This window comes from Oncorhynchus mykiss, chromosome 12 (genome assembly GCF_013265735.2).
Source record: "Oncorhynchus mykiss isolate Arlee chromosome 12, USDA_OmykA_1.1, whole genome shotgun sequence".
NCBI classification, from domain to species: Eukaryota; Metazoa; Chordata; class Actinopteri; order Salmoniformes; family Salmonidae; genus Oncorhynchus; species Oncorhynchus mykiss.
In genome coordinates, this window is record NC_048576.1 from 62920527 (window position 1) to 62933026 (window position 12500).

Sequence of the window (12500 nt, forward strand, 5' to 3'; positions counted from 1 at the left end):
GCACTTAACCCTCAATGTCAGGACCCATTGATCCTGTGCAGTGTGTGGCCGAGTCAGTTCTACACCCTTTTCCAGAAGTGTACTTGCACTTTTCCCCAGCATGTTTTTAAAAGCATATGATTGGTACAAGCATTAGCTGGAGTCAGTTTACACCATTGCTCAATCCATACGAGAAAGAGCAAGTGTACAGTTGTGGAAAATGAGGATGCAGGCTCTGTGTGCCTAGTTCAGAGTGCGTTCATGTAATCCGTGAGAATTAAGAGTGCATCAGTCGCATTTGACAGATTAAGGCTTAACTGCATTAGTCAAATTAAGGGTTTATATCTCATCTCCTGGTCCTTTAAACCCATTACAAAGAGACAGAATAGTCCCAGGTTCAAACGCTTTCGGATTAAAGAGTTGAATCTTAAAGTGCAAAGAGCGACGACGTCTTCAAATTAGACACATTCACCAGCTTTTGATGGTCTGAGCCCGTATTCATGAAGCACCTCAGAGTAGGAGTTGTGATGTAGGATCAGGTCCCCCCTCTAATCTTATTCATTAGGCACTAAGGCAAAACTGATCCTAGATCAGCACTCCTGAGAAGCTTTATAAATAGGGGCCCTGGTCTGCAACAGGTCTAAAAACCCAAAGCCATAGCCCAATTCAGAACATGAAACTGTAGAGACGGGCTAGCCGACAACGGCAGGATAACAATGAGCACACTTCAGTGGGGAAGAGGTCTGTGTGTCGTGACTATGACAAGAAGCTGCCATGGGGGAGGGGAGGAATCGTCAGTGGCTCGTTTCACCTAGTTCTTGATTACCGTGGTCTTGTTTTGACTGATGTCACATCTATGCTAATATGGCTCAAATTCGCTAGCTAGCCAACCAGCAACTGTAACGATGTATTTAAGAGACAAGTGCTCATTAGGTTTTCAATAAACATTGGAGACTAAACAGATTGTTGGCATGGAAACTAAGCCAACAAAGTCTGTTTTGCCCCATAGTTTCGCAAGCGTCGCTTTTGTTGCTCAACAACCAACCTGTTGACGTTACAAAACCTGTTCAAAGAAACCAGAATGACATTTCACATCACATTTAAAAAAGAGAAGCAAAGCAAGACGCAAAATGTTATACCAATTTCTTTTAGACTTTATTATTCCATTTTAAATGTATGCATCTCAAGTGGACAACTTACATAAAACCCAAGGGCTATCTGGGAATTGTCTACCAATGGATGTACTCAGCCACGGTGGGAGCAGGGGATACAAATCGGAAGACACCATTTAAACTTCGAGGGGGGGGTAGGTAAGAGGTGGAGGGTTTCTGCCAGGCGCCGAACACCGCCAGTATCATTCAGCCCAGTGCTCGTTGTGCAGAAGGGAATACTGGTAAACATGGAGGACTCAATGCAGTGGACCTGGAGAGAGAGGAGTGAGGGAGAGAAAGTGTGCAGGAACAGAAAAGAGGGGGAGAGAAATTGGTTTCAGTCATACTGGCTTGACATCTGCCTTCCTGGCTAGAGTGGATAGACTGGCTGGCACACCATAAGCCAGGTCCTGCAGGCTATTCAAATCAAATTGTATTGGTCACATACACATGGTTAGCAGATGTTATTGCGAGTGTAGCGAAATGCTTGTGCTTCTAGTTCCGACAACTACCTAATACACATAAATCTAAGTAAAGGAATGGAATAAGAATATATATAAATATATGGACGAGCAATGACAGAGCGGTAAAGGCAAGATGCAGTAGATGGTATAAAATACAGTATATACATATGAGATGAGTAATCCAAGATATATAAACATTGTTAAAGTGATTAGTGATCCATTTATTAAAGTGGCCAATGATTTCAAGTCTGTATGTAGGCAACAGCCTCTTATTCAATTCACATTCCATGAGTGTGCCCCAATATTACAGAAAGTCCATTACTGGACAAAGGTTGGCTTTAGTGTTTTAGGAGTCTTATCAGGACACAGTGACTGCATGTGAACTTACATTTCCTGTGAGCCTAGCTCCTCCTCACGACGCCTCCGCCACACTCTTCAGACAGGCTGCAAACGCCTCCATCAGATCCTTACAGTCACCGCCCTCCTTCACACTGCAGAGAGAACACAACCACATGGTTAGGACCTCTGAGGTGGGGGACCTTGGATCCTCTCCTCCAATGCTAGTAACAGTTTGACAGATCTTTGAAGCATTTAGATAGGTTGGCATTGAGCTCAGCACCAAATGATCCCTGTTAACTCAGCTAAAGATGTTTTGGCGTCAAGCAGTCAGCCCTGAAGTTTCCTGGTCCTACCCTGTCCCAGTATGACCTTTTCTAAACAATGTTGGCATTCCTCAGATTGACTTGGTTCAGACTGGTCATACAGACAGACACCGCCCTCACTAAAAGGAGGAGTGAACTGGTTACATAGGTAGAGAGTGTTGGCAGACTGGTTGAGGGAGATTATTTCAGGAACTCGGCACCAAACTGCGGGCAGACACTGACACAACGCATTAGGGTGATGGGGCGAAAGGGAGCGAGGGAAAGAGGGCGGCGGTAGCGAGAGAGAGATAAACCCATCTGTGAGGGAGAGCGGACATCAGACGAAAAGTACGGGTAGGAGGGCAATGGTCAGAGACTGCAGTAGGGGATGGATTGACTGACATGGCTGTCTGCAACCCCACACTACCTCACCAGGGTGCATTTCAGGGTGCCCCCCCCGGTTCCATGCCTCCTCCCACCCCATCCCCTTGTCACTGGGCTGATCTCTATGATGTAACTCACAGCTGGTTTCTGCAGATTAAAAAGGTTTATGCAGCTGGTTGCTAGGGGGGGGGGGGAGAAGGGTCATTTGTGAATCTGTAGTGTGTGTCAAGTCACTGAATGCATAAGAGTACGTGTGTGTTTGGCAGAGGCATGGGGGAGGGAAGTGATGCGAAGGCAGCAGAGATGACCCAACAGCAGCAGCACAGAGGACCTGGCCCTGAGGCTGTGTGGCCAGATAATCCATCCACCATAAACACCCCCTGCTTTTACCACATAGAGGAAGTGCAAAAAAACAGATATGGCTGGACCAAACCTATGAGAAGCAGGAAGGGGGGGATAAACCCAAAACAGGCAGCCATTTTAATAATGAAATTACATTGAACTGTAATGGAGGGAGGGAAGGGAAAGAGGGATGGATAGAAAGACATTCATTCTGCCACTTGTGGGGCACAGCCCGGGGCCTCGTCAACCAAACCAATTAGGCTTCGTTATATAATGCTGCCTGAACAGAACATAACTCTCCTCTCTGTCCGGCTTCAGCGCCACAAATTATTGGGGGAATCCTTTGTGAATGAACCAAGGGGATAACTTTTGGGGTTTGAATATACTGTACATAAAAAAATAGTTTCAAGTTAAAATCTTGGGATTGAGTGATACACATGCAAGAGTCATCTGCCGCAGAGTGTTACCTCTGGGCATCATAGAGGTTGCAAAGGCAGCGAATGGTGACATCACCGTGATAGCGATCACACAACATGAGGGGGGTGGGAGGCATCAGTCACGTTACGGCACCGCCCCCATTTTGGCATGGCAATGGGCACCGACCACTTTAAGGCGCATCACAGAGCAAGTTAAAGAGGGTAGGATAGGGTGGCAAGGGCTGGGTTTGTATGGAAGGAAGATGACCGATCAGGTGGTTGGACTGGTGGAAACACAGCCTTTAAAATCATGAAATTAAGATGTGAATTATTTAAGGCAGTCGGCCGGCCACTAGTTGTGCATGGGTGAGCGGTTTGTTTATTAGCAATTGCTAATAACCCGTGAATTATTTAGGGCTGTCGGCCAGCCACTAGATGTGCATGGGTGAGCGGTTTGTTTATTAGCAATTGCTAATAACCCGTTCGATTTAGATACGTTTCTGCTTATAATGTCCAACATTTTGGTAGACTGTTAAGTCAACTTGTCTGTAATTAGATACATGCAGCTTCTTTTCTGTCATTAAACAGTTGAAGTCAGAAGTCATTAAAACTTGTTTTTCAGCCACTCCAAAAATGTCTTGTTAACAAACTGTAGTTTTGGCAAGTCGATTAGGAGAGTAGTTTTTCCAACAATTGTTTAGACAGATTTCACTGTATCACAATTTCAGTGGGTCAGAAGTTTCATACACTAAGTTGCATGTGCCTTTAAACAGCTTGGAAAATTCCAGAAAAAGATGTCATGGCTTTAGAAGCTTCTGATAGGCTAATGGACATCATTTGAGTCAATTGGAGGTGTACCTGTGGATGTATTTCAAGGCCTACCTTCAAACTCAGTGCCTCTGCTTGACATCATGGGAAAATCAAAAGAAATCAGCCAAGACCTCAGAAAAAAAAAAATTGTAGACCCACACAAGTCTGGTTCATCCACGGGAGCAATTTCCAAACACCTGAAGGTACCACGTTCATCTGTACAAACAATAGTACGCAAGTATAAACATGGGACCACGCAGCCATCATACCGCTCAGGAAGGTGATGCGTTCTGTCTCCTAGAGATGAAAAGTGCAAATCAATCCCAGAACAGCAAAGGACCTTGTGAAGATGCTGGAGGAAACAGGTACAAAAGTATCTATATCCACAGTAAAACAAATCCTATATCAACGTAACCTGAAAGACAGCTAAGCAAGGAAGAAACCACACCAAAACCGCCATAAAAAAGCCAGACTACGGTTTGCAACTGCACATGGGGACAAAGATTGTACTTTTTGGAGAAAGGTCCTGTGGTCTGATGAAACAAAATAGAACCGTTTGGCCATAATGACCTTCGATTTGTTTGAAGGAAAAAGGGAGGCTTGCAACCCGAAGAACACCATCCCAACCGTGAAGCACGGGGGTGGCAGCATGATGTTGTGGGGGTACCTTGCTGCAGGAGCGATTGGTGCACTTCAAAAATAGATGGCATCATGAGGGAGGAAAATTATGTGGATATATTGAAGCAACATCTCAAGACAGTCAGGAAGTTAAAGCTTGGTCACAAATGGGTTTTCCAAATGGACAATGACCCCAAGCATACTTCCAAAATGGTTTAAGGATAACAAAGTCAAGGTATTGGAGTGGCCATCACCAAGCCCTGACCTCAATTCCATAGAAATTTGTGGGCAGAATTGAAAAAGTGTGTGCCGAGCAAGGAGGCCTACAAACCTGACTCAGTTACACCAGCTCTGTCAGGAGGAATGGGCCAAAATTCACCCAACTTATTGTGGGAAGCTCGTGGAAGGCTACACAAAACGTTTGACCCAAGTTAAACAATTTAAAGGCAATGCTACCAAATATTAATTGAGTGTATATAAACTTCTGACTCATTTGGAATGTGATGAAAGAAATAAAAGCTGAAAGAAATAATTCTCTACTATTATTCTGACATCTCACATTCTTAAAATAAAGTGGTGATCCTAACTGACATAAAACCGGGAATTTTTTTATTTGATTGAATGCCAGGAATTGTGAAAAACTGAGTTACTGTATTTGGCTAAGGTATATGTAAACTTCCGACTTCAGCTGTATGTTACCCTAAGACTAAATACATCCTTGTTCACCAGAATGTCATAAATCAATATAATGAATGCTTTAATCTGGTTGACATTGGTAAAGTTCTGTAATCTCTGCATCTTTTGCAGAGCAAAGATGTTTAGGGACCGGGGAGAAATGACATTAAAATAAAAAGTGAAAGACTGCGCAAAATCTCCAAATCAGCTGTTTGATCAGTTTCAAGGGAATATACTGAACCAAAATATAAATGAAGCATGTAACAATTTCAAAGATTCTGAGTTTCAGTTCATGAGGAAAATCAGTCAATTGAAATAAATTCATTAGGCCCTAATCTATGGCTTTCACATGACTGGGAATACAGATATGCTTTTGTTAGTTACAGATAACTTCTTTTAAAAATGGGCCTCATTATCTCATCACGGTATTTTTGTGCATTCATATTACCAATCTATGAAATGCAAATTGTGTTAGTTTTCCACAGCTTATGCCTGCCCAATACCATAACCCCACCACCACCATGGGGCACTATTCACAATGTCGACATCAGCAAACGTCTTGCCCACACAATGCCATACACATGATCTGTGGATGTGGGGCCAGTTGTACGTACTAACAAATTCCTTAAAACGTGGTTGAATAGGCAGCTTATGGTAGAGAATACATTTTGCCTACATTTGGTGTATCATTTAACTGCAAGAAATGCTTAATTCTGCCAGAGTTAATAATATTCAGGCTATGTAAGAGGTTATATACCTATAGTCAGTATCCATATTTAAATTTCCATTTAACCCATCTGAACAGTAGGCTTCAGTTCAGTTGACGTACCATATGCTTATTTAAAGTCCCCATCTTTTGACTGTCAAATTTGTATAGCGCCTCACAATCAAACAGCATCTGCCTTTACCCTTCACTACATCTTTCCCTTGTTAGTATCCTAAAGGAACTCCTGCGCAATTCTGAGTATCAATCAAGACTGCAGAACTCAGACTAAAAAAAAAAGCATTGGTTTGGAGTAGAAGTCAACTGATTAATTAGGGCCGATTTCAAGTTCATCAAAATCGGTAATCGGCGTTTTTGGACGCCGATTACATTGCAATCAATGAGGAAACTGCGTGGCAGGCTGACCACCTGTTACACGAGTGCAGCGTCAAAAGGACCTTGTGGCTGCAATGAGCCAAGGCAAGCTAGCGTTAAACTTATCTTATAAAAAAAAAAAAATCTTAACAATCACTAGTTAATCACTAGTTAATGCTTGAAGCACAGCGCTGTTTATGACTTCAAGCCTATCAAATCCCGAGATCAGGCTGGCAATACTATAGTGCCTATTAGATCATTCAATAGTCAAAGCTATATGAAATACAAATGGTATAGAGAGAAAGTCGACGCGTCATAATCCCTATAATAACTACAACTTCTTAACTGGGAATATTGAACCACCAGCTTTCATATGTTCTCATGTTTTGAGCAAGGAACTTAAACATTAGTTTTTCTACATGGCACATATTGCACTTTTACTCTCCAACACTGTTTTTGCATTATTTAAACCAAATAGAACATGTTTCATTATTTAATTGAGACTAAATAGATTTCATTTACATATTATATTCAAATAAGTGTTCATTGTTCATTCAGTATTGTTGTAATTGTCATTATTACAAATATATAAAAATCGTCCGATTAATCGGTATCGGATTTTTTTGGTCCTCCAATAATCGGTATCGGTGTTGAAAAATCATAGCTAGGCTGTCCCAATGGAAAATAAGGGATGCTTAAAAAAGGGTACCAAAGCAGGGGGAACCATCCAGACCAGTACACTAAAGAAAAGAGAGTAGGGACATGAAACCAACATCATCCAGTTTGTGAGCAGCGCCCAACATTTAAACAGCTTTGAAGTTGGTTACTGGGCCTGTCTGAGTGGGGAACTAAGAGTGACCTAAAGTCACGACACGGTGAAGAGTTCAATGGCATTGGGACGCCTGCGAGTGAACAACTATGGAGGGAACTAAGGGAAGGCCCACAATGACAGGGATATCATTCTAGGACCAACACAAAACATTGTCTGAGTCTCAAATGGTTCACTGGGCTCTGATCAAAAGTAATGCACTATATAGGGAATAGGGTGTAATCTGGGACAGAATAATTATCTACAGAGCAGGAGGAGAAGAAAGATCAAAGCTGTGATAAAAATAAAGAAAATAACTGCAAATGACTTGGTTGGTTTCCAGCTGGAACCCCGTTGTAGCTACGGGGTCTCGAATTGCATTGACAGTGCATACCATCCACGTAAACCATACTTTCTGTCAAGCAGAGCAAGCACACACACGTCTACATACAAGCCATAGGCCAGGGTCTGTGTGGAAGGCTAGAGTGTTGGCTTACAGGTTACACACAGTTAAGGAAGACTACCAAAGTTACCACAGAACCACATTTCAAAGTACACAGCAGGACCCATACGGGGAGCAGACATCCTGCAACATTTTAATGCTTAAAGGGGCCGTTAGTTATCCGAGTCACATTCACACAGCTAACTTCTAGGTCTCCATGTCCTGACTATGAGATACACTACATACCGCGGGTAACAGGGAGGTCAGTAAGGCCCCTACAAAGCACACAAACACCAGGTTCAAAGGTCAGTCAATGCAGGTTCTAGAATGATAAGGCCGGGGGACACAAACTGAGCTCAGTGCTTTCCAGGGAACTTGTTTGGCCCAGTGCCAAACTGACCCCTAGACCCTACTTCTGTGTACTTCTGGATAACCAAGGATTATGCAGGTGTAACCAACATGAAATTTGTTTGAGTTTGAAGCCGTCAAGGTGACTCCAACAAATCCATGTCTTTCTAGGTGACATGTCTTGGGCACGTCAAGCCAGCCAAGAAGGCTGCAGTTAGCTGTGCATATAAGTTTATACAGTACGTTTGCAAGTTCCAAGGGAAGTCGGCAACATGATTATGATCTACGGCCATAGGACCCGGACATGGTATCCTGGACGTTTACACACCAATCCATGCATGACTATTTATGATTCACGAGTGGAAGCTCAAAATACATCGTCCTGGTATAGATTACTCAGTCAGCCCTCTGGTACTGCTAGCTACGCTGCCTTCAGCAGGTCCACTGCCGTCACGTGGGCCAGGTTACAGTACCATTTGGGCTCGTCGATGACAAAAAGCCCCAAGGACCGTGAGGTAAACAGTAGAACCCCCGGCCTGTAGGTTAGCAGTACAACCGTTGCCTGTAGGATTAACAAAGTGTCCTGAAAAATTGCACCAACACAGCACAGGGCCCTTGACTCATTTTCAAAGTAGATGTGATTTACTGTGGCATAGACCAAAGTGCTGTACACTACAAAAAAAATATAATAATTATAAAAAGAAATTGCAATATATGCCCTTGACCCAAGTGTTGAGAAATCCTTCATCTAGTTCCTAATGCAAAACGTACAAATTATAAAAGTATAAATGCTGAGGTAAAAGGGCACTTGAAGCAAAGTGAACTATAGTAAAGGCCTACAACATGCATCAACACTACACTCCATTCATAAAAGGTGCCATACCACAAACACAGGGAACTTAATGCAAGGACAATTCAATTCACCATGACTCAAGACCGCTATAGGCCCACTGAAAATGTTACTAAAACAAAACTTTACATCCAGCAGCCAACCTAGCCCATCCCTAGCATGCCCTGCAACCTACCACACCCTAAACCCTTATCTCATCCCTCACACCCATCGGGCAGGACGTATCTGGCCTATACAGCCTGAGACACTCCAGGCCCTAGCCTATCCTAGCCTAGCCTATCCTAGCTCCAAACCCTGCAACAACACATCCAAATACAACACCAAGGGTCAAGACGCATCTTGGTTTTGGTGCAAAGTCAATGTGAAGATTGACAGAGTTGAAAACCGCTGAAGGCTAGAGTAGACACGTTACATCAGCCATCGAACCAGGCTTTGACATTGCACTGTCATTGAGCCCTCACACACAAACACCCAGGTCTCCTGTGTCTACGCATTTCTAGAGATAAAACCAGCAATAATTTCACTCTGCACTAATCTTGCAGAGGGAGGACGGGGGGGTGCACACCTGTCGGGACAATGAAGCAGTGAGTTAGCGACGGCTAACGCTCACTCAGCGCGCTGTTGACACAGCAAGGCCAGGGAAGCTGAGCGGGGACAGACATGGCAACATAACGAGGGGGGTGGAGTGGGGCAGCGAGCGGGAGAGAACATGACGTAGGCAAATTCCCTGCCTTCGATCAGGCGTGTGCGAGAGAGACTGCCGTGCTTTGACCCCCAAGACCCCTACGTGCGGACCCCCCATTACACTACAATAGGACCCCCCACTCTCCTAACGACAATTTAAATTCAGTTACATTTAGAACATTGGAATTGGGATTCTTGCATCACCATGCACTGCATTACCCAACTGTTCCACCATTTTATCATGGCGCAACACAAGGACGCCACACGACATCAGCTCATCATGCACCACTTTAGCCTATCTCTAAACCTGCAAGTGACGGAGGTGGGGGGGATTCCACTAGCCGCTTCAAATAAACACAACTCGACACTGAAATCCACTTGGATACACTGGGAACCTCCAAGTGAAATGCACTTGAAGCACTGCGGCTTTGCCATGTCCATCCATGGCTTCCAACTCATTGGATGGACATCCCGGAGACGTTGGCCCCGGTGGCAATGGAGGACACGAACAGAGAAAACCACATCTGTCCGTACGGACACTCACCATTTGTCCAGGTCCGCCTTGATGCTTGCACATGCGGCAGGGACAGGGGCCTCAGCCGGAGCGGCGGTCTCGGAGTCTGACATGTCTGTAGAGTTGCTGTGTGTGGGAGTGTCTCCTCTGTACGCCTGTGGGTTGAGTGTTCCAGAGAGGAAGAGAGTGAGAGGAGAGGAGAGCAGAGGAGCGTGTTAGTGGGAGGGGCAAGTGAACACATGAGGGGAGGGGAGAAAAAGTAACGGGGCAGGACACATGTGAAAATAAGGGGCAGCTCAGTGACCCAGACAAAGTTCAGAGGGAAAATAAATCAAGTGGAAAGATGGAGTAGAGTAGAGAATAGTTCAATAGACTAAAAACGACACTTCAAATACCATGAAATGCCAGATGGATACCCTTAATGTTCATGTAGGCCTAAAATTCATTCACCAACGATGTGGCAGTTGGCAACCCATACCGACAACCGTCGATTAAAGCAGCGGACAAAGCAAAAGTACAATTTTGCGCGCACTTCGCAACTGTTGCGCACGTTTCGCGGCCCGTGCGCGCACACGAATATGGAGCGCTGAGCGCATCAGAAGGAAACATTTTTAAATCCATCAAAGCGAAAGGATCCCTGCACGACCCATGGACGAGTGCCACCTACTGGCCTGTTCAAGAAATGACGCACCCACTGTAGTAAATGCCCGAAAAGGTCACCCCAAATAATGATGGATAACGTATACCTCAGTTGGTAAGCAAAGCACGACTCCTACAATTAACCTATAGCTAAACTTTTTTTTAAAAACGAAGATTATAACTACTAGTAGTCCATACAATAGTTTTTTTTTAAATCAAGCATGTTTAGGCTATGGAACATAATGGGCGTGTTTGAGTGGTAAAGCGAAAGCAACCGACTGCCGAGGAGTGAAGTCAGGGAGGTGCATGTGAGAAATCCGAAAGTCAGACACTAATGTGGTTTTCAACCAGCAAGGCTCAGATCATTGTTCTTTATAATGTCGAAATAAACATGGCTCCAACCGCCACATCACACACAAACTGAACTGGTATGCGTGTGCATTGTACAATCAATGACAGAGAGAGACTAAACTATCACATTAAATGTATACATATTATCCCACTGTATAGCCTACGTGAAGTTAGTTCCTGTTTCAGTCTGGTCTTTGGTCACGTTGACTTGGGTCAAACAAACATCCTAATGATTGGTTGACAATAAAGCCTCCCACAATGCAGGTGATGGATGCAGGATGAAGTGCAGAAACTTGCAGTCACATCTTCATGACCTTTGATCATATGATTTCTGTAAAGCTCATGCAGTCCACTTGTCAACACACTTAAAAGCGGTGACCAACGACGGTCCCCGACCAGACAAAAGCGATCTGCTCGAACGCTCCCAATTTCCTCGGCCAAGGCGGCAGTGTCAGTCAGGCCCAATTCGCGCCCTTGCATGAACAGATCTATGGGGTTCTCAAGGGCACGGACATACAACCGTCATACAAGTTGTTATCTTCAAAGGCTACCGGCAGAAGTCAGTGCCATAGTTTGATAGCCAATGTTCAGTAACCAGCCACGTGTTTATAGAACATTAAGTAACCAAACCATTTTCTCGCCAACCATGAACAGTTACGAACCCATTTAATATTAATCGAGCCTGGGCAAGGATGCGAAATAAATCCAGATGAGTAGCCTACATCAAAGTAGACTACACATGTACAGGGTGGGGGAGACTACGGAAATTCATTTCAGTTCGTGTTCAAACTCCGTGGTAAACTTTCATAAAACTGTCATTATTTGGTTTTATATTACTCTGTATATTTTTTTTTTAATTGTTCATACATATTTTAAATAACTATCGTAATTAATTCAAACACACTACACTCCGAGGACATACAGCTAATACAATTTTTAGTGTGCACATTCTGCTACGCAAAAACCACACTCATTTTAAGTATACAAAGGCTAATAGCATTGACTCTATGTAGGCTACTACACAATTCGAAACGCACATTTACTGTCAAGCATTTGCATTTTGGCAGCTGTCATTGCGACCAGTCACATAAACCAAAAGCCTAACCACAGGTAACGTAACGGCTCGCATATCAGAAGAGCCGAATCTATTTTTTAAAATATATATTTTTTTAATGAACAATCAAAAGATTTAAATGAATAGAATTAACGAATTCAAAGAACGAAAAAATAAATACAATTCTATAGGCCTAAATGCTCAAGTGCACACACGTTCTTTCTGACTGTCTGCTCAGAATAACAGCCTCAC

General features: G+C 43.7%; 1 long non-coding RNA gene across 1 annotated transcript; it reads right to left on the bottom strand.

Moving 5' to 3' along the window:
- Positions 1-1110: 1110 nt before the first annotated feature.
- On the bottom strand, positions 1111-10446 carry LOC110537963. Its single transcript, XR_002475690.2, has 3 exons — positions 10235-10446; positions 1983-2085; positions 1111-1401 (listed from the first exon to the last, which is right to left on the bottom strand). It is a non-coding gene; the product is annotated as an uncharacterized LOC110537963 (long non-coding RNA).
- Positions 10447-12500: the final 2054 nt, after the last annotated feature.